General features: G+C 33.7%; 1 protein-coding gene across 3 annotated transcripts in view; it reads left to right on the top strand.

The window, feature by feature from the left end:
• The window catches only part of LOC129940784 (uncharacterized), a 40,609-nt gene that overhangs the window by 3,112 nt on the left and 14,503 nt on the right, over positions 1–22,994 (top strand). The window lies entirely within an intron of this gene.

Genomic DNA, 22,994 nt, shown 5'->3' with positions numbered 1-22,994 from the left:
GCCGAATTCGAATTCGAAAATGTGTTTTATGTTTTAACGTTTTTCTGTTCAAACCCGTAAATGCTTCAGGGTTTAAAGTTTAAGCGGGACAAGTCGTCGCCCTAGTATTGATGGGCCGTAGACGCCATTTTCAGATTATTGAAAAATCGCTTTTGAATGTTTGGAAGTCTATTACGAAAAAACTGACTGCTGACATTTTTTGATTTTTTTTATATGATATATAATTGAGAATTCTCTTTCATATATGTACATGTTATTCATAATCTGTTAGTCTTTAAGTTTTCTAAATTTGTGTGCAAAATGAGTTTGCCGTATACGCCATCAAAATCAGAAGTTCCTTTCCTCTTCATAAACATACATACGTCAAAAAAAAATAAGATTCTGTATTCTCACTTTCTAAATTCAAAATTGCTTTTCATAATAAAAGGCAGAGTTTAAAACGGAACATACATTTTATTTTAGAATTCATTTTTAACATACATTGTAAAAATATATCACAATATTGTACTAAGGTTCTTTTAAAAAGTACGTTACAGTTCATATACGAATGGAAAAAGAAAGATAAACTTAAAATTAGTGACATCAACATTTTTGAACTTTGTTTTTTTTTTTTTTTTTAATATACTAGAAAAATGGAACTTTGCAATTACTGCTTTAAAAATAATTAAAATTCTTTAATAAATAAATTAATTATGTTTACATAGTTTTAATAAGTCTTCGTAGTATAGTTTATCTTCCGAAGACATGAAAGGAAAGAGACTTTTTATATGTTCAAGTTTTTCTTTGGATATGTTTTTAGTTCTTTTCTGAATAACTTGTAAGTCCTGATCAAATAAATTTGTCGGTGTTTCCAAATTGGTTTTGTTCGGTTTTTTAATAATTGAGCACATTTCGCATCTTAAATCCCTCGCATTTCTCTTGAATGAAACATGAAAAAAATCTGGCTTTTCGTATTTAAAAGAGTTTGTTTTGGTGAAGGGTATAGATACATAGTTCAAGTGGCCTGATTTTGCGGAATATGCTTTAAAATCTTCAGCTTGTATTTGAATTAATTTGGGAGATGTTTTTGGATAGCTCATGCTTGCGAAATAGTGACAAAGGACTGTGCACTTCAAGGTTTTTGAGGTGTTTGTCTATGCCACTATGCACAGAGTCTACCTCCTGTATAAGTGAATGCCCGGGAATAGAAAAGTTTTGGAGTATTGTTCTTAAGTTTGGCAACTTGTGGAGAGATTGCATTAATGCGGTAGTCATTATTTTATTCCTATTTTGTGGCACACAAGAATCACTCCAAAGGGTCAGCACTTCAATATCCTCATAATCAATCAAAATTTGTTTCAAAATTTTGATTAAGGCACTGGCAATATCATCATCAGTTCTACCGCTGTGCACCTCACTCCAAATAGCATAATAAACGGTGATTTTTTAAGAGTTTGAAAACTTTTTTTTAAAAAAAAACGCATAAAATTTGCAAAATCTCATCGATTCTTTATTTGAAACGTTAGATTGGTCCATGACATTTACTTTTTGAAGATAATTTCATTTAAATGTTGACCGTGGCTGCGTCTTAGGTGGTCCATTCGGAAAGTCCAATTTTGGGTAACTTTTTCGAGCATTTCGGCCGGAATAGCCCGAATTTCTTCGGAAATGTTGTCTTCCAAAGCTGGAATAGTTGCTGGCTTATTTGTGTTGACTTTAGACTTGACGTAGCCCCACAAAAAATAGTCTAAAGGCGTCAAATCGCATGATCTTGGTGGCCAACTTACCGGTCCATTCCTTGAGATGAATTGTTCTCCGAAGTTTTCCCTCAAAATGGCCATAGAATCGCGAGCTGTGTGGCATGTAGCGCCATCTTGTTGAAACCACATGTCAACCAAGTTCAGTTCTTCCATTTTTGGTAACAAAAAGTTTGTTAGCATTGAACGATAGCGATCGCCATTCACCGTAACGTTGCGTCCAACAGCATCTTTGAAAAAATACGGTCCAATGATTCCACCAGCGTACAAACCACACCAAACAGTGCATTTTTCGGGATGCATGGGCAGTTCTTGAACGGTTTCTGGTTGCTCTTCACTCCAAATGCGGCAATTTTGCTTATTTACGTAGCCATTCAACCAGAAATGAGCCTCATCGCTGAACAAAATTTGTCGATAAAAATGCGGATTTTCTGCCAACTTTTCTAGGGCCCATTCACTGAAAATTCGACGTTGTGGCAGATCGTTCGGCTTCAGTTCTTGCACGAGCTGTATTTTATACGATTTTACACCAAGATCTTTTGCGTAAAATCTTCCATGTGGTCGAATAACACAAACCCAATTGCTGCGAACGGCGACGAATCGACATTTCACGGTCTTCAGCAACACTCTCAGAAACAGACGCAATATTTTCTTCTGTACGCACTGTACGCATTCGTGTGGTTGGTTTAATGTCCAATAAAGTAAACTGAGTGCGAAACTTGGTCACAATCGCATTAATTGTTTGCTGACTTGGTCGATTATGTAGACCATAAATCGGACGTAAAGCGCGAAACACATTTCGAACCGAACACTGATTTTGGTAATAAAATTCAATGATTTGCAAGCGTTGCTCGTTAGTAAGTCTATTCATGATGAAATGTCAAAGCATACTGAGCATCATTCTCTTTGACACCATGTCTGAAATCCCGCGTGATCTGTCAAATACTAATGCATGAAAATCCTAACCTCAAAAAAATCACCCTTTATTTAATCTTTGACTTTTTAGAGGAACAGATTGTTGCTGTCAAATCAAAAACATTCAACTTCTTTTTCTTTTTTTCGGAACCGAAAAAATGCTCCGGAGATCAAAACATATTATTAAGTTTTTCCGGCCTAAATTGTTTCTGTCAAGGACTGTCTCAGCTTTCATGGATATTCATCTCTGTGCATATTGAATTCAACAATTTCAGAATTCGTTGGATTGTCTTTTACCTTAAAAGTTAAACCGCAATCACACTGATCTTTTTTGAGCTTATAAAATGACAAATTGAATGAGTTATTAATACTCTTTCGGTACATATTTTCTTTAATCGTATCTTTTGAAAACTCTCTATACAAGTTGTACATTTTTGTAATGTTGAGGTGGCTTTCTAAATAATTTCGGCCTGCACTTGCCCTGCAATAATGCGAGTCTATTGTTGGGAAACTGTTAATGTGGTGGTGTACTGCTTTAATTTTAGTTGGTGGAGTAGCCTTCTTTACATTTTTTCCTTTTTTGGAAGGATTTCATTTAAGTTATTAAAGAAATAGTAAATTCTTTTTTCGTTTATGCACAACGTATTCAAGAAACATTTTATGCAGACTTGATGAATCTTCTTACCAATTTGCATATAAAAATGTAATGTTTTTTTTTCGAAACATTTACTCCCCTTCGCTTTATAGGAACTTGCTTAACGAATTTACAGTAAAATGTTGATTTTAAACTCTCCGGCAAGACCCAGAAGGACTTATATATTTTTTCACTGTTCTTATGTGTAAAGTTTTTCGTGCACAACTAAAAACAAGTGTGCTTACATGCTTTCAAGTTTTTCTTCTCTGGTTTGGTTATCCCTTCAGCATTTTTGTATTCTTTTCCAGATTCTCGCAATCGTTTTTGAATTTGTTGTTTCCACAGTTCTGGTTTCCGCTGACGTTTTCTCATTCAATTTTTCGGACTCATTTCACTATCTGTGAAAGGTGGTATAGGTTTTTTAAAATATTTTAATTATTTTAGCAAACTTTTACCAAAAGTGTCATACTCAGAAGGAATAACAAAAGAGAGATATTTAACAGAATCATCGCTTCCTAATAAAATAATTGTTGTAAAAACAAAAAGTTTCCAAAAAAATTCATGTTTTTCTTTCTATACCAAAGTCTGAACCGCTTGAAATTTAAGCATAAGCATCTTCCCGAAATTCCATTTCATTTGGGATCACCTCGTCGATTAATCTAAAACGTGTGAAACGTTATAACAAAACGTCATTCCATATGAATTTTTGTAATTCTTACGAAAGAAGTTCCGCATTCATATCAGGCACTGGAAAATTCATTTAGGCACGTCCTCTCTTCAGAAGGTTAAGCAGACTACTGATAAATATTTTTCGTCCGGTTCCGTATTTATTAACTTCCCATAGGAAGTTATTGTAATGGATCCGATTTGTCAAATTGAAAATTTTGACATTTTTCGACGTTTCAAGGTCCCTAGAGTCGAAATAAAAGATTTTTAGAAAGATGTCTGTGCGTGCGTGTGTACGTACGTTTGTACGTCCGTACGTTCGCGACGTGTTTTTCGTCGTCCATAGCTCAAGAACCAGAAGAGATATCGACTTCAAATAAATTTTGTTATACAGATAATAAGGCAGAAAGATGCAGAAAGGGCTCTCAAGAAAATTGCGTGGGTGGTTTTTTTACCATAGCAGTTTGAAAAAAAGGTGAAAATTTTGGTTAACCTTAAATATCTAACGAACCAAAAACGCTAGAGACTTGAATTAAATTTTATATAATATATTGTAACGTGATACCAAACAGGTATATTTTTTGAAAAAAATCAATATAACGATTTTTTTATAAATCAATAAAACTGAAAAAAAATTTGTCACCTCCAAAATTTTACGACTGAAATATGATTTCATCTCTAAAACAATTTTTTACAAAAAATAAAAACCTAAAAAAAAATGTATAAAAGTTGGTAAAAATTGATTTTCGACCTTGAGATATTGGCTTCAATTTACTTTTATCTTTCAAAACATCTTGTTGTCAACATTCAGTTAAAGTTTGAAAAAAATCGATTTGACAGTTTTTGTACAAAAAATTAAAAACCGAAAAAAAAATTAACAAATCAAATATCTTTTAAAAACTTTGAGATAATAGGTTCTAACTAATTATTTCTTATAAGAAATATTGTTTTCAACATTAGGACAAATTTTGAGAAAAATCGAATTGACAGTTTTTTTACAAAAAATAAAAACCTGAACAAAATTTATAAAAGTTGGTAAAAATTTACTTTCGGCTCAAATAGCTTTTCAAAAAATAAAAATATTGGCTTCACACTTATTTTATTTCAGAATAAATGTTGTTTTCAATATTCAGTAATTTTTATATAAAAATCCAACAGTCCGTTTTTTTCATAAAAAATAAAATCTACAAAAATTAGTGCGCAAATTTGGTAAAAATACATATAGACAAACTTTTAAGCAAGACAAATCGACAGACAGGATGGGAAATTATCATTGTGGGTCGCATACCAGCCTCTTTTACTTTTTTTTAGATACTACGTATTCCGGTATTCACATACGGCATATAAAAATAAAATATTTTTCGTGACTGTGACGTACATACATATGTATATACGATTTCTAAGCTTTATATTGACATTTGTATGCACATACGCCAAATCAATACTGAACGATCATTTTATTTTCGATGACTTATGTTCCTATACAATAAGACATACGTCAAAACAATTCGCAAACAAATTTGTTCGTAAATTGCATGAAAAATTTGCCGTAAATGCCAAATTTTGGACTAACACCACAAAAAAACACCGTGTAAAATATAATTTGATTTCCAATACCAAAATCTTGTTGACCAGTTTAATAAAACCTTATTATAAAATTGTATTTATTTATTCATCATGAATGGATATACATAATCTGTCAACTGTAATGATTAATAGTAATTTTACAAACATTGACAATATTCATAAAAATACGCGTTTTTTTTTTGGCATTTTATAAAAATTATAGAAAATTCTCAAGAAAACGCATCGGCAGTAGCCAGATTTTTGTATTTAAAAATTGGTACAACTGAAAGGAACCCTGTCAGAATGATAATACAAAAAGCACAGTAGAAGAAAGTTTTGTGAAAAAAAAGTTAAAATAACCTTCAGCAAAAAAAACTAACTAAAACTAATAAAATGGACAATTTCAAGAAGAAATGGTAAGAAAACATCTGGAAATTAAGATTCTATATAAAAAGTAATCTTTTCTTTTGTTTTCTCTTTCAAAATAAACCCAGTTAATACATTGATTTTTTCCCCAATGGAAAACGCATGATTCCAAATGCACAACTACTCAACGAACACAGCCATCTAGATACAAATGCAATATCAATTGTACCAGCATTTAAGAACGAAATCACATTAGATCCATTCGAGACTCGTATAAATGTCAAAAACCCATCCGTACTAAGATTCAACTTTAACTTTTATCGGTAGAATGCATACTACTATTGTTTTTGTTATTTTTGTAAAATCCTACGATACTATTGATAGATTTTTTAACAAAACACGAGAAATGTTCTTAAACTTATTTCTACTCATTTGAATGTTGATTTTATAACGAATTTAATTTTTCAAAAGTGATAAAAATAGAGTTACGGGTCCACTTTGTAAATAGTTTGTACTGTCATAAGGAATCAAAAAGAGAACGTCCTTCTGTTTCTTAGATTCCTCTCGGGATCATTAAAAGGTATAAGAGCTAGTAAATCTGGAGATTTTATTCTGCCATTTTGAATGTCCTTTGTAAAAAGAACTCTTGAGCATTTTCTTCGACTTTGAAGAGACCTTAAAACTATTAATGTGTATCTAGGACTATAGTTGGGTAAGCCTTCCGACCACCCTAAGTTCCTCAAAGCAAAATGCTTGAATCTTTTTTGAACATTTTCAATACTGCCATAGGAGCTTTGATGAAAAGGTGACCAAGCAACTCTGTAATATTATAATATTGGTATTATTAAAAATCTATATTTCAAAACAATTGTTTCGCGCTTTAAAAAAACGAAAAACCAATTTATTTTAGATATTATGAAATTAACGTGTTCCGAAAAGACAACGTTGTGTCAGAAAGTGAACCAATGGTTTTAATTTCGTTTACGACTGAAAGATTTTCAAAACCAAGACAGTAAGTGATGAATGAAATGCTCTTAATAATTTACCCTTAGAGATATTTATCTCATTATGGTTGTAAATATTTAAACCACTGGAAAAATGCATCTTTATCTTTTTGGAACTAAAGACAGATACTAGAAAATATTATTTCAAATCGTCTGCTAAGGTTTGACAATTTGCAAATTTTAAACAATCTGGAATGTGACTGACGAATGGATTAAAAAGGAGAGGCCCCAAATGACAGCCCTGAGGCAAGCGTGACAAAATCTCAATAAAAAATATTGATCACCTTCAAATTTAAGAAAACCAAGTTTCGATCCCATTGTCATAAGCTTTCTTATAAGAAATCTGTGGTGGACTCTATCGACACTTGGCACTTGCAAGGCCCTTAACTTTTTCCTTTTAAAAAAGTTGAATCTAAATACTTCTTAACAATGAGCAGGTTTAGGCAACATTAGGACAACTACAGTTACTTGTTTAAAGTGTCAAGTGTCGAAAATTTACTTCATAAACCTTTACCTTCAATTGATCGTGTCAAAACTAATAAAAAACATAATTGTTTACAAAACACTCCTTAGGTAAGTTTCACTACTTGCATTTTACTTTGTAAACAATTTCAAATTCAAATTTGATAAAGAACCCTCATACACAACATAATTCAGCTTTTAGTTGAATGAAGAAACATAATAAGCTGTCACTTTGACATAAGTAGACTTAACTTGTCATTTAGGGAGATTTTCTTGAATTACATTCAAGTCAGTATTCCAATGAAGTTACATTAAATGGAAGGTAATTTTTGGCAACTGGCCAATCAAACACTAAGCAACTTGCCTTACCATCTAGTCTCTAAACCCGTCTTAACCTTTCCCATGACAGTTCGTAAAAAAAACTTAAAAGACAGAAAGACAATTTTGTTATAGACTTTTCAAAGGTTATAATAGCTGGATAACCGTCTATTGTACACATATTCGAAAAAGGCTCCGTACAGCAGCTTTCTTTTTGTTGATTCGAGATAAAATAATTACTATAACAATATATTAAAAACAGGTTTTTGAAAATCACAATAACAATTTTTTTTAAATTTGGTAAAAGGGTAAAGGTGGAAACTAACTTTTTTTCAATGTTACCACTTTGGTTTTTACATTTATTCGTAGTACTTTTTTCATAAAAATACTAAAATTAGGCTACTATACGGAGACTCTTTGGACTAAGTGTACGTTTGCTATTTACGTGTCACTAAAACCTAACGTTTTGTAACACAATGGTAATGGTTAGGCTTTAGTAAAAGGTCGAGAGACAGTAAAACGCTAATAGCTGAAACACAAACATGCTTCAGCTTTGGCTTCGCCTGAAGTTTGGGACTTCAAACATAGGAATTCAATGCACGCTATCACAATGAAGCTTCAACCTCACATTTCATTTGACAATCGAAAGAAAATAACGTAATTTGACTCCAAACGGAAGATCTAGTTCAAATTTGCTGAGCATTTGCTTTGTCTGACAGCCCAACAGCTGTAAAAAAGTCAAGAAACATACATTTGCTTTTGGAGATAATGACTATTGGAGATATTCTCATTGGTTATTATGTGCTGTGTAAAGCTACTTCCGCGATTGAATTAAATTTTTCCGATTTTAAAAGTCATATTTTTTTTTGAGAAAAAATAACAGCTGTTAATGACAGAAGTGCCATTTTAGAAATGTCATATTGTCATTCAAAGCAACTTCGAAGCAGGCCCAACGTAACGCAGACGAAGCCGAAAGATAAACTGATAGGCATTCCTAGAACGTTTGTATTACGGTAACTGGCTAGTCCATTAAAGTAACGGTAAAAAAAAGGTGAGACAAGAAACTTTTCGTCGATGTTCAAGTGACGCCACCAATGTCATTTTAAAAGCTCTTCTTTGAATACTATCCAAGAAGCTTAATTGGGTTACTGAAGCACCAGCCCAGAGACTGTAGACAGATCAAACGGGGAGACAAATTTCTTGGATCTTCTCAGAAAACCTAGACATCTTGAGGCAGTTTTGGCGACATCGCGTATGTGATCGCTCCACAAAAGGTGGTTGCTGATTCCGAGGATATTGAGATATTCAGTTTCGTTGATGCGAGTGCCACTCATGGATAGTGGCAAACAGGGTATATCTCGCTTTAACGATACAAGACAGCATTGGGTTTTCGAAGCATAAATTCCACTCGGTTTTTTTCCCCATTGTACAATGCTGTGTAGGTCAAAATTTAATCAGCTTATCATATTTTGCCCTTCCAGTTCCACATCGGAAGAGGAGGGTTGTGAGACTGGAAACGAATATGAAATAATGTATTGAATTAGAAGTAGCAGTCAGGAGATCATTTATAAAAACGAGGAAAAGGGTCGGAGACAAAACGGAGCCCTGGGGCACACCAGCATTTATATTATTCAGACTTCAATCTGTCCAAAAAAACTTGTGTCAAACGGTTCGAAAGAGAATTTCTAATCCAACGAAGAAGATATTCGTCAATACCAAAAGCACGTATTTTCGATAAAAGAGCAAGATGCCAGACTTTATCAAAAGCCTTTGAAATATCAAGTGCAATAAACTCACTTTCTCCTAAACGATATAAAGATTTGTTCCACTCTTCGGTGAGATGAACCATGAGATCACCAGTGGACCTACTGCTACGAAAGCCGTATTGCCGGTCATTAAGAAGCTTCCGTTCCTCCAGATATTTCTTAAGCTGATTAATCAGTGTTTTCATGAACTGGGAAAGAAGGGACATTAGTGTTATTGGTTGATAATTTGTTGGAGAAGAAAATTCGCTTGTTTATTAAATTGGCTGAACAAATAAAAATATTTTTTAATTCAAGTTACGTAATCTACCATTTTTTTAACTAAAGGGCAGCTAGACTGATTTTAGTGAATATATACGATTTGTTTCTTTCATTCTGAGCTTTTGTGTGTTTGGTATCCAAAAGTTTTTAGTTGCGAAAAATGTCAATAAGTTATTCTTGGCACTTTTCTTATTTCATCGATAATTGTATTAAGACATCACCAAAAACATGTAAAAGTCCAGAACAACTCGAATCTCATATCCAGGATATTTAAGATATTGAAAACGTCAAACTAAGCGAATCATATTCGTTATACTTCATAATATTTGATCATCCTTCCTAGTGCTGCCAACACATCTCAAAACGTGAATATCAAATAAAAATAAATTGGGTGGCGCAACAGTCCGTTGAGAACTAGGTTCTAGAGACCTACAACTCTCAACAATTAATGTGTGCGATATAATATTGTCAGGAATGGAGGGGACCTACAGTTTATATTCCGAATCCGAACGGCTAATTTGAGAAAGCACTTTTTCATGACAAGAGTTACTCTTGGAGAATTTGTCAATTCCTCGCAAGAGGCAGTACCCGTAAAAAGACTTTAGATGGCATATGCAGGGATCGAACCCAAGACTTCTGGCATGACAGTCCAACGCACTAACCATCATGTCAAGGGTACTACTGCTGAATAGCAAATGTCATTATCAAAAAACCTGTATCTAGAGCTCTTTAAAAGTTTTGTTTACAGACTATTTCATTGCTCTTGGAATTTTTAAGTGTCATGATATCCCTCCATTAAAACGTAGAAGAAGTGTCATTCACACGAATAATTCAATATGTACAAATCATTAACAACTCATCATACTAATGATGAATGAATCGTTTTCAATACATGAAGGTAAATGAACAAGCTTCTTTGTGTATTGATAAAAATCGAGCATAAATAAATAATTAAATAACTCACGTTTTGTCGATTTTCTTCGATTAAGTCGAAGTTGCCTCTGATGAAAAACCTCCTATAATCAAACAATTTTCATTCATAATGTCTTTGTCAATATAGTAGAGTCTTAAAGAAACGAACACCACATACAAATTGATTGAATTACAAGGTAATTTTTGTTTATATTGTACAAAGCAAACTTGTCTTAGAATAATTTTTTTTGAACCTTACAATATCCTTAATAATTTATGTAAGTAAAAGGCGGAGACTTGTCCACGTTATACGAGTATATGTAGGTAGGTTTTTCGATATTCAAGTACCTTAATATAAATAGGTACGTAGTTTATTTAACCCAAAAAATGAAAGAAAACTATCAAAATAAATATTGAACAAAGTCATTCTTTCACTTCGAAAGGGTGGGAATTGAATTCGACAAAATTCAGTTTATTAATCCAACAAAATTAATGTGATTGACCGATTCATAAATACGAGAATGAACAAATATTTATGTTTTCCAGGTAACACGCGCTAATTATTCTTGTCAATTACATTTTTTCCTTTGCTACTTACTTTGTATTTCTGAAGGATTACAAATATGTTTGAGCTAATAATTAAAGAAATCGAATATAAAAATATTTTTTGAACTGTATTTTTATAAATATGAGCCTTGGTAGAACAAAAAAATAGCATTGGAATAAGCAATTAAGAAATATACCTGATCCTTCTAAAAAGCTACAATAATTGAACAGTAAAATGAGGTCGCAAATTTTGTTCCTAGGAACTTACTATTTCACTCCAGTTGTGCATGATTATGAGTTTTTTTTTTAAAAGGGTTTTCCATTAAAGGCGGATCCATTTTAAAACTAAACAAAACAAGTTCTATGTAAGTTATCAATAACGTTTGATCTTTATTTGAGAGCTTTATCAATACCCGTATTTTGTTGGAAAATCTATCGATAGTATAGCAGGATTTTACACGAATAACAAAAAAAATCCGTAGTATGAATAGTACCGAGTTAAAGTAGAATATTTCTACGGATGGGTTTTTGACATTTATACGAGTCTCGAACGGATCTTATGTGATTTCGTTTTAAAATGTTGGTACGATTGGTATTAGATTTGTATCTCGATGGCTGTGTTCGTTGAGTAGTTGTGCATTTGGAATCATGTGTTTTCCATTGGGGAACAAAATCAATATGTTACTGTTGATATTATTTAATTTTGTTAGTGATTTTCTATTATTTTCCAAGAGAAAACAATAGAAAAGATAATTAAGTTTTGTTATGTTTCCACCAAAGGTTTATCTTAGTTTAGATTAAATAATTTTGTTTGGTGTTTCCACCGTACAAGAATATTTAAAAATGATTTAGTTTGGCAGCACTTTCTAAAATGCAAAAGGTGTTTCGATGTTTCTTATGAAGTTCAAGTGAGAGAGTTTGATTCGTGTTAAACAATGAAGAACTGAATAGTTCAGCATGTTATGAGAATATGCTACCTACTCCATGTTCAAATTTTTTTTTATTTGATTAAAGCAAAACTATACTTTTTGTACACAAACATAGAAAAAACAGACAATAATGCATTATCTGTCAAACCAACTTCTCCACACAGGTTTTTCTTCACAAATTTTGACTTGATTCCGATCGGGGAATCAAGCTCATTTCAACTCGATTCAGGTATATAAAGAATTGAGACAAGCTACAAGCTCGCTTCAACACCACTTGTTAATGTAGTAGTCTACGAACAAACCCCCTTCTTCAAGTTTTTATTTTATGTCAAAGCTGCATTTGTTAAATCAGTTTTTTTATAGAATCTCAATTACCAAATGTTTTTTACAATTTCTTCTTGAAAATTATCCATTTTATTAATTTTAGTAAGATTTTTTTTACGAAGTTAGCTTAAGCTTTTGATTTTCCCAAAACTTTCTTCTATTTGTGTGTTTTTTTATTATTATTCTGACAGATATTCTTTCAGCTGTACCAATTTTTAATTACAAAAATCTAACTACTGCTGGTGCGTTTTCTTGGGAATTTTCTACTATACTATTTATAGAATGCAAAAAAAACACGGGTAATAACATTATGTGTAACATCGTTTAATTGGTAGGGCATTCCAAAGGTCCAGTTTTCGACGACTTTGGGACATAAATAAGGCTGAATTTGTCCGAAAGCCTTAATTGTGATGTCTTTGAGGACTTATTCGCATAGCCTCGAGATAACCATGCCATGAAACCTCTCGAGCAGAATATCGAGTGGTTCTTGAGCTGTGTGGCTCGTAGCGCTTCCAAACTATTCAATTCAAGCCAAAAGAATTTGGTGGTGATCATCGAATTATAAGGATCGGTGTTAACGGTGATAGCCTTCCACCATCATTTTCGAGGCGGACCGATAACGCCTCCAGCTCCTAATCCACACAAAACAGTAACTTTTTTTATAACTCTTGAATTTCGGCCGAAATTGGGAACAACTTTCAATTGTTCCCAGAACCAATTATCAAACACACGACACCCATATTGATAATAAAGTTTTATCATTGTCACGATGTACTCGATGCTATAATTTTAAATGATGACTTTTCTTTAGTGATTGATAAAAAGGGGATATTTGACAGAAAGTAAAAGAAACAATATGGCTGTCATGAGCAGTCAGAATCAACCAATCCATGTTAAAAAACCTTATATAAATTTTGACAGAAGTTTGGCTTCTTCTAGAACTTGCTTCAGTTCATTTCGTATCTTTATTTCCCACGATCGCTGTGCCATCTGTGAGAGATTATAGAAATTTGTACTGAGTTGACACAGTCGCCACAACGTCTTCTCTCGCATACATATTACCCTGGGGTTCCACAAGAATAAAATCTATTACAACTTCTCTTCCGCAATCTCATCCGCAATCCAGTATTTTTTTTTTGACTGGGCATATTATGTCTTGCCATGAGCAACCCCAAATGTCACATTCGACACGTCGGTTAATCTGGGTGGAATTGGCTAAGGTGATAATTGACTATCACATTTTTCATTGTCAAATTTGACTATTATTTTCATTCTGTCTGTGTAAGATGATTAAACTCAATTCAAATTGAGAGGCCGATAGTTGTGTTATAGGAAATGTTCAATAAAGACCCCAAGTTACAAAGAGTGTAGAATTGATTAAAGCTGCCGTTGAATGGTGTGCCATTTAAGTGGAGAAGCTAAAATCTTGTTTTGAGTAGGAAGGTGATGTACTTACAGCCTAAATCATCATCGCAAAAGAAATAAATGAATGGTTGTTATTGACCTGCGAGTAGATAATTTTGCTTTCAGATTCACGGGCTTCCACAACTAGATTATTTTGAGCTGCATTTTCCTGTAGTTGCAGAGTCGTGGGAAGATTTTCTTTAAGCTGTTCCATGTTTTGAAAATTCCATTCCATCTACTCCCTTGATTATAGTGAAGATTTAATTAACCACCAGTCATGTTTTCTTCTCTCATGCAACAAAAATTATTTTGACAGTCGATTGCTGGGTGTGTTGCGATTTTTTCACTTCGCTTTTAGCAAATCTTTAAAGTTGGAAGAAACGGCGGCGTGTCATGTCATATTGGCTGCGTTCAATCTCGTATTGGATAGGGTATCTTGGATAGGTGGATTTTTAGATACCTTGTTGAACAAGTTGGAAAGCTGTATTGAGATAGCTGTCAAAAAATAAAAACAACTTTGTTCTTCGACGGGTTTTTAGGTCTCGGAGCTGGTCCTTTCTCTTTCTGCACTCCTTTAAGTGAGCAGAATTTATTTATGTTCCTAACCTTAAAAAAGCGAATAAAGTGGTTCTTCTTTGGGGTTTTGAATCATCTGAAAGAATAACTTACATTTCCTTTCAACGACCTTATTTGCTTGTAGCTCCACAAGCTGCCTCCTTTGTCTACTTTTAGACATAAGAACAAAAAAGTTAGATTTATTTATTTCCCAAAGATTAATTAAAAATGTACCTGTATTTTGTTCTACCTCTGGAACAGGATGAGATTTTCAAATTCAGAATGCTGGACACGACACACGAGACTGGAGTTAAGACCTAGCAAATTGGTCATCTACAAAGCCAGAACAAAATAAGCTAATGTTGAAGTTTAAAAAAATAGATCATAATTATCTTCTAAAATTCGGAGGCACTTAGCTTCTTCATCGTCTATTATGTATAGAACATCCCCAAGCACAACATCAACTAACATTTTGTATCTTTTTATTTAAGAACAAATACAAAGAGCTGAAATCAATTTTCAAGTTTCTGTCAGATACCTACATACCCCAGGAATTCTTGCATACCTTTGGATTCTTTTTTTGACATCTCAGCTGTTTTTAATCAGCTGTTATTTCCACGTTAAACAATAACAAAAACTTATCCGGATTTTCTATCTGTCTGAGATTGAACGCAGCTATTTTGTAAATGATAATACTAGTTACATATGTCAGTTGGCATTGACTTAAACAAAATCATTTACGCCACTTGGAAAGTGATTTTTTTGGTTTTCCCATTTTACTCAATTTTTTCTTGACATTATTTTGTACGGGAAGTATTTTTTCCTTAATCAGTAAGAAATCAAGAAATCAGTAAAAATATTTTGTTTTCGAAACTTAAGGTTGTAAGAAAATTACCTACGCCTTAACGCTGTCCACTTTCTAGGTTGTGAAAATAGAATTTCTAGTAGTTCAATTGTTGGAATCACGGTGGCACCAGCTCCCAACTCAAAACTACACATGGCTCAGTGAACTTATGTTGCTTAACTGAACTTATAGCCCATTTAATCCAATAGTTCAACTCACCAAACATTTCAAATTTGCGCAGATAGTTCATTAAATGATTTGAGCTCGGAACTGAAATGTAATCTTTTTGGATTCCTGATCTTTTTGTATCACAACTGAAGTTTAACTTCTAAAGACACTGGAAGTTGAAATCAGATGGTGTATTTGAAAATAAAATCTAATGGCTGCGTTCAATCTCGTCTTGAATAGACTATCCTTCAAATTCAACCTTATGTTTCATCAGCTGTTTTGTCAATAAAGAATAAATAAGAACAATTATTAGATTCATGTTTTGACATTCCAACTTTTTTGAATCAGCTTTTCTTTTACATGTTAAATATTTACAGAAAGGTATCAATGGCTGCGTTCAATCTCAGACAGATAGGATATCCGGATCCATTTTGTTAGTTTTTTACGTGTAAAATAACAGCTGATCAAAAACAGCTGAGATGTCAAAAAAGGTATCAAAGAATTTCGTGGGTATGTAGGTATCTGACAGAACAGCTGATTCATCAAACGGTTGAATTTTAAGAAACTATTTTACCTTTTTGTATTTTTTGAAAAATAAAAAGATACAAAATTTTAGTTGAAGTTATATTTGAGTTTGAGGATGTTCTATACATAATAGACGATGAAGAAATTATTTGCCTCCGAATTTTAGAAGGTAATTATCATCTACATACATATCTGTAAGAATAGATTTCTGTTAAACGTAAATCATTTAAAACCGCAGATTTTGCAAGTAAATTATTAATCGTATAGAATTCCAATTGATTTAAGAGGAAATTTAACCTAGAATACAGATTAAGGTATTTTTTTATTTAATACATTGTTATGCACCTTTCAATTCATCATCGTCCGACAAATCAGTTGATTATCCATTAAATGTTTTATCATACAACAATTTTGACTTCGAAGCTTAAATATTTCTCCGATTTTTGTGAACAACTGAAAGTTGTTTTTATTTTTTGACAGCTATCTCAATACAGCTAACCAACTCGTTCAACAAGGTATCCAAGATTTCCAATCCAACACGAGATTAACGCAGCCAATAGCTGGTATCAGGAAACCTTTTTATTAGTGTTTGACGTGTAAATGAGCAGCTGATTTAAGACAGCTGGGATGTCAAAAAATGAATCTAAAGTTGTCCAAGTACTTTTTAATATACATATGTGGGTTTTTGACAGAACAGCTGATCGAACACGTGATTGAATTTGAAGGCACCCGTCAATTAATTTCTATGTTTTTCGGTAAAGATGCAGTGAATTTGTTATTTTGCAATAGTTTCGTACCTTAAAATCTAAATGATTGCCAGCTTTTTGTGAACAACTGAAAGTTGTTTTTATTTTTTACGAGCTATCTCAATTCGGGTATTGAAATCAATCATTACGGTATGTAAAAATCCGCATATCAACTCGAAACTGAACGCACCCAATTAGTAGATTATTACATGCAGAAACTATTGAATCTGACGTACATGTGCGATATTCCTTGGAAATTAAATAATCTTGGAGAATTCCACTTGGTTTTTCTTATTAATGTTTGAATTCTATTAATTTCCTTCGTAAAAACACGTGTTTTTTAAGAATTATTTATTTTATTGAAAAGAAAAAGGTATGCCATTAACAATTAAACATTTGCTGCTATACCCAAGAATGCCCTTTTTGAGGTCTTGAATTGATTGTGAACCATTGGTACAGATCTTATCTTTTATGTAATCTTACGTTGGGCTATTTTTGTAGGTAATTTTATCGTTCTATTTTAGTAATGGGCAGGTTCAGACGACATAAGGGACTTGAAAGTAAGGCAAGGTCCCAGCATCTGATTGGCCAGCTGCCAAAAAATTGACTTCCAATTAAGGCAACTTTATTGGAAAGTTGACTGGAAAGTTAGTAAAGAAAAATCTCCCTAACTATCAAGTCAAGTCAACTTATGTCAAAATGACAATTGATCATGTCTTTGCATTCAACTGAAAGCTGAACTTTATTACTAAATGATTTATTTTCTGCACAACTTCATATAATGCTTTCTGTAAAAAGGTTGCTTGTAAATTTGGAAAACAAATAAGTAATTTTTCTTTGAAATACAAAATACAGAACGTGATGGACTTGTTGCTTGTCTGAGAAGTGTTTTGTAGACAATACTGATTTTGGTAGTTTTTGTACTATGAACTTGAAGTAGAGCTTTATGAAGTAAAGTTCTTAATTTGAAATTGATGACACTTTGAAAACTAACTTTGCCTTGGTCAAAATTTACGTTCAAAGAATAAAGTTGACTGCAAATGAAGTCCCTTATGTTGCCTTAACTTACCCAATGGCTTGGATTAATGTTGTCAAACGTCAAAAGATGACATCTCTAAACTTTCAAAAGTGACAGCTACTTAAATAGTCCGGGCTGTTCAAAATAAAACACATTTCTTAAAACAACTTAACGACTCAGCTTGCAATAAAATTTCGCATATAGACGAAAATATAATTTATAGCTTGTTTAACACATCGCAAAAAGACTTAAAATTCATACGAAATCATTATTCAAAAAAAAAAACTATATAAAAACACTCAATTATAAAAATGCAGTAAAGCAACACTTAATAAGACATTTTTACAGATTTTCGTCCCTCAAAACAAAACCTATTAAAATAAAAGTGCGTGTTACACGAAATTATAAGTTTATACATCATACCTGTAAGACCTCTCTCTCTGTAAGACACAGCATAATTTTTGATATCCAATAATAACATTCCATTTTTCGATCCTTAGTTGGACTTTAATCACTAGCCAAATCTGGAGCATAATAAATCAGAGTCTTTAAAGATTAAAAGATTGATTACGGAATCATATTCAAAGAAGTCCTGATGGCTATTTGACTTATGTATTCCTATAATCATATTTTGATACCTACCAAAGTTTTTACATTTTTAAATATTCGTCTTAACCACATTCTCACTCTGATGCCATCTTATTCACATCAGCCTAAATATTTAATAGCCAAAGGAAACCAACTTCATTGAAATTAATTTGTTAACGTTTAAGAAGTACAATTTATATCGCACAATTTATAGCTACCAATAAAATGGTCGCACTATGCAACTCATATCTCTGAAACCCTGTGCGAGCTAGGCAACTAGTTAAATTGTGGACGGTGTATTTCACCTACTTATGCAAAAGCTCCTTCAATACCTTTCAAGTTGGGCTGAAGTTGCGTTTGTGGCGTTTGTAACGTCGTGTCGCGTCGTCGTCGCGTCTTGATGTCGTGTGTCGTCAGTTCTTGAGCTGATATGATCTTGATTTGGCCTAGTCACGCGCTTACACTTTAAATATTCAAAGGAACCATTTTTATTTTCTTCTGTTTGTTAAGTCCACTTGTTTTCAATTAGTCTGCAAAAGTATTCAAACACCGAAGGACATTCTTATGATCATTGGTACTCCTTGAGGTATAATAAATTGAATATGTCCTCTGTGGAAATGGCCTTTCTTGATGGACTAAAATATACGGTGCTGCGGCCATTGGCCGACACATATGCAGGAAGACATTAGTTAACATTGCAACACACTCTTTTTGCGGAAGGTTAACTCTTTTTCTTTCTTTTTTTTTTGGTATTGGGGTTAAAGGAGTTGAAGGAGTTTTTCTACTTAATTCAGCCATATGGAGTTGAAAATTTGCATATAAACATCCTTTGGATAGCCTTGCCACCTTCGAGCTTCCATCGCAGTTAAAGGGGTTTTTGTATGTTGTATGTGGGTTGCTTTGCTTATTGTTTGTTCTTTCTTTCGAAGCTTATAAAACGTACAAGGAGAACGGACATAGTTTTGCATTGATTTGCAAACGTCAAGAAGCATGTTGTTGTTTCGTCGACTTTAGATTGGGCTTGGGGGCTTATTAGCATACCTCAAATTAAGTCAATGTAGGGCAATAGTGCGTTGTTGTGAGTTGGCTGTATATTGTTTACGAGCCGCACTCACGAGGTCTCTTCCATCCATTCTCATAGTTAAGTTGTAAATAGGTTTTTTGTTCAGTTTTATTTCATTTTTTCCAACTATAGGCTCAAGCTCAACACTTCTTGGCTTGGTGAAGGTGTTTGAGGTATTGGAGGTTTTCTTGTTTGTCGATTTTTAAATTTTATTTTGATTGCATGAGGTTGATTTAGTGTATATAAGAATTCTAAACTCATGTTTTAACGGAGATATATTTATGTGGCTACACCTTTATCAAGACGTCAAGAAACTTTAAGTCTTGACTATTTTAATGGAAGTAGCGTTTTTATGCATTCAATTAATAGAGCTAAGTGTATAGCAATAAAGTTTGGCCATAGTACAAGAATGGAATCCATTGTGCTAAACTTTAAATCAAAAATGTCATGGTAAACATTTCCGCATTTATTTTTTTAAAAGATATTCCAAGGAATTATAGCAAGTGGATTTTTTCTTCGTGATGTTTTAAGATTCTGAACAGTAATAATATTTATTTTCAATACATCAAACATATAAAATTTAATACAATTTGATAACGATAAAATAAACTAAGTATTTAAAAACAGTATCAAAACTCAACTTTCAACACCCCCACTAGATTTTTAAACTTTTATATTAATGAGAGTACAACAGTTGTTATGTTTTGTAGCATGTAATCCTTAGGTTAGAATATCAGGAGGCATATCTTCATATTCTACTTTTAATGTATTATCTTCTATAAGATCTCGAATAGAATGATGCCTTATATCGATGTGCTTTGAACGTGCGTGATTAATGTTGATTTAGATTTGTTTATTGCACTCTTGTTATCGCATGCAATATAAGTTCTTGATTCCAATTAATTAGTTCTCGCAATAAATTGAAGCCAAAGTACTTCATGAGATGTTGAGGCTAAGGCCATATACTAAGCCTCTGTGGTGGAGAGAGAGTCGAGGTTGTTTCTTTGCATTCCACGAAATCGGGACTCCTTGGTATTTAAAGAGATAACCTTCAATTGATTTTCAGTCATCTGAGTCACTAGACCAGTCAGCATCCGAAAATCCTTTTAAACATCCTTCAATGTCTCGAGTGTATTCTAGCTTCTAATTTATTATTCCTTTTATATAACGGAAAAGTCGTTTAACCGCTATCCAATGAGATTTTGAAGGATTATTATTAAATCTTGATAAAGCCACCACTGCAAAGGATAAATGTGAGCGACTTGCTTGTGTTGCATATAAAATGCTTCCAATAGCTTCTTGATATGGAACGGTTTTCATGTAATCAGTTTCGTGTTTGCTTTGTTGATGTGTTTCTTTTATACGCTTTTGGTTAATACCAGTTTAAAAGGGTGTGGACACCGGATTATAATCCTCCATGTTGGATGAGAATATTCTTTAAGTATGTCCGTTGGTCTATCCATAACTTTCCCTTTTCTCGATCGCGAGTTATTTGCATACCATGCACAAATTTAGCTTCTTCAAAATCTTTCATCTCGAAGGACTTAGCGAAATTTTCTTTGATAATTCTTTTTTCATCTTTGTTATTTGTAAAAATCAGTATGTCGTCTACGTAAATAGCGACGAAAGTTTTATCTGTTCTGTTTGTCTTGTAATAAATACACGGATCGGTTTTTGTTTAAGTCCAATTTTCTTTAAAGTTTCATCCAATTTCTTTTTCCAAATTTTGCTGGCTTGTTTGAGTCCGTACAGTGATTTCTTGAGTTTACATATGTACTTTATTTTGAACATTATCAAAACCTTCAGGACGATTCATGTAAATTTCTTCGTTAAGTTCACTTTGCAGGAAAGCGGTCCCAACATCCATTTGATCGATATCCAAATCATATCGTACAGCCAAACTTAAAAGTACGGGCTTTGCATAAAAGGACGAGAGCTGCTCATGAGCTCTATGAGCAAAAGAGGCGTGAGGAACACCGACTTCTCAGAAGGAAAAAGAGAGGGGTGAGAAGCGTGCGGTCGAAGATGTTGAGAGGTTTAAAAGCAGGAATGAAGTTGGAAAGTTTTTTGAACAGGTGAAATGAAATTGACAGGTACGTAAACCTAGAACCAAAGGCTGCCAAGGACGAAAGTGGAAACATTAAAGTGGAACCGCAGTCAATGCTGTGCATGCCCGATGAATGGAACCTCAGTATTGTTTGCCCAATCCTGAAAAAAGAAGACTGCACCAACTGTAGAGGAATCAGTCTACTTAACATCGCCTATAAAATCCTCTCTTCCGTAATATGTGAACGTCTTAAATCCATCGTCAACAACCTGATAGGTCCTTATCAGTGTGATTTTAGACCAGGAAAGTCCACACTTGACCAAATATTCACATAACGGCAGTTCCTGGAAAAAACCCAAGAACACCAAATCGACAGCCACCATCTTTTCATCGATTTCAAGGCCGCATATGACAGCATCTACAGGGACGAGCTGTATAGAGCCATGTCTAGTTTTGGCATCCCTGCCAAACTAGTCCGTTTGTGAAGGATGGCCATGGAGGATTCACGCTGCTCCATAAAGGTTGGAAACAACTTAACAGAACCTTTCGATGTCAAAAAGGGTTTCAAACAAGGTGATGCGCTGTCATGTGATTTTTTTAACATCGTGCTTGAAAGAATAGTGCAGAGCTCACACGTCAACACTAGGGGCACTATCTTTCAAAAGTCTGTCCAATTACTGGCATATGCCGATGACATTTACATAATCGGAAGGACTCAGCGTGCTGTCAATTGGGCTTTTGTGAGTATTGAGGCAGAGGCGGCAATAATGGGTTAACGGTTAATGGGGGCAAAACAAAGTACATGCTGTCGTCAAGAAAGGACATACAACACAGACGTCTTGGTCAAAACGTCACCATCGACAGACGTAACTTTGAGGTAGTCAAGGACTTCGTTTACCTAGGCTCCGCTGTAAACGCAGAAAACAACACCAGCGCTGTATACGGTCCCGAATGCATCGAAGGGGAATGGAGGAAAAGATGGAACGACGAGCTGTACAGCGACGTAGACCTAGCTAGGAGGGTAAAAGTCCAACGACTAAGATGGCTGGGTCACATAGAGCGCATGGAAACCAATCTTCGAATCCACACCCACAGGACAGCGCAGTAGAGGAAGACCGCGGATCAGGTGGCGCGCACAAGTGGGAGGTGACCTAACCCAACTTGGAGCGCGAAACTGGAGACATCAGCTCTTCTCCATCTAGGTTTCGTATCCTGGTAGATTAGATTATTCCTCTCTCAGATATGATTCCTTCTGAAGATTCTTCAACAATGAAATCATCTTGGGCATCCAAAAAACTGTTTTCACTTGCCGTTTCGTCACTTATTTTGATTAGTATTTCATTACTTGAATTCACTGATGAAATTTCGTCTTCATTCCCCACTGAATCATATCCTGTAAAAATATCACAATAAGATGTATCGTTTGTCTCACCATCTTTTGGAAAAATTTGCTCATGAAAAATTGTGTCTCGACTTATTATGACTTCTATTTTTCTTAACGTCATAGAAGCGATATGATTTTGAGTGTGTGCAGTATCCGATAAAAATTACTTCTTTTCCTTTGGCATCGAGTTTCTTGCGCTTTTCTTTTGGAATGTTTATAACTGCTTGACAACCAAAAACCTTAAAATACT

The sequence above is a fragment of the Eupeodes corollae genome, chromosome 1 (assembly GCF_945859685.1).
Source record: "Eupeodes corollae chromosome 1, idEupCoro1.1, whole genome shotgun sequence".
In the NCBI taxonomy this organism is placed as follows: domain Eukaryota; kingdom Metazoa; phylum Arthropoda; class Insecta; order Diptera; family Syrphidae; genus Eupeodes; species Eupeodes corollae.
The sequence above is the reverse complement of the archived record's forward strand: the minus strand, read 5'-3'. Positions and strand labels throughout refer to the sequence as shown.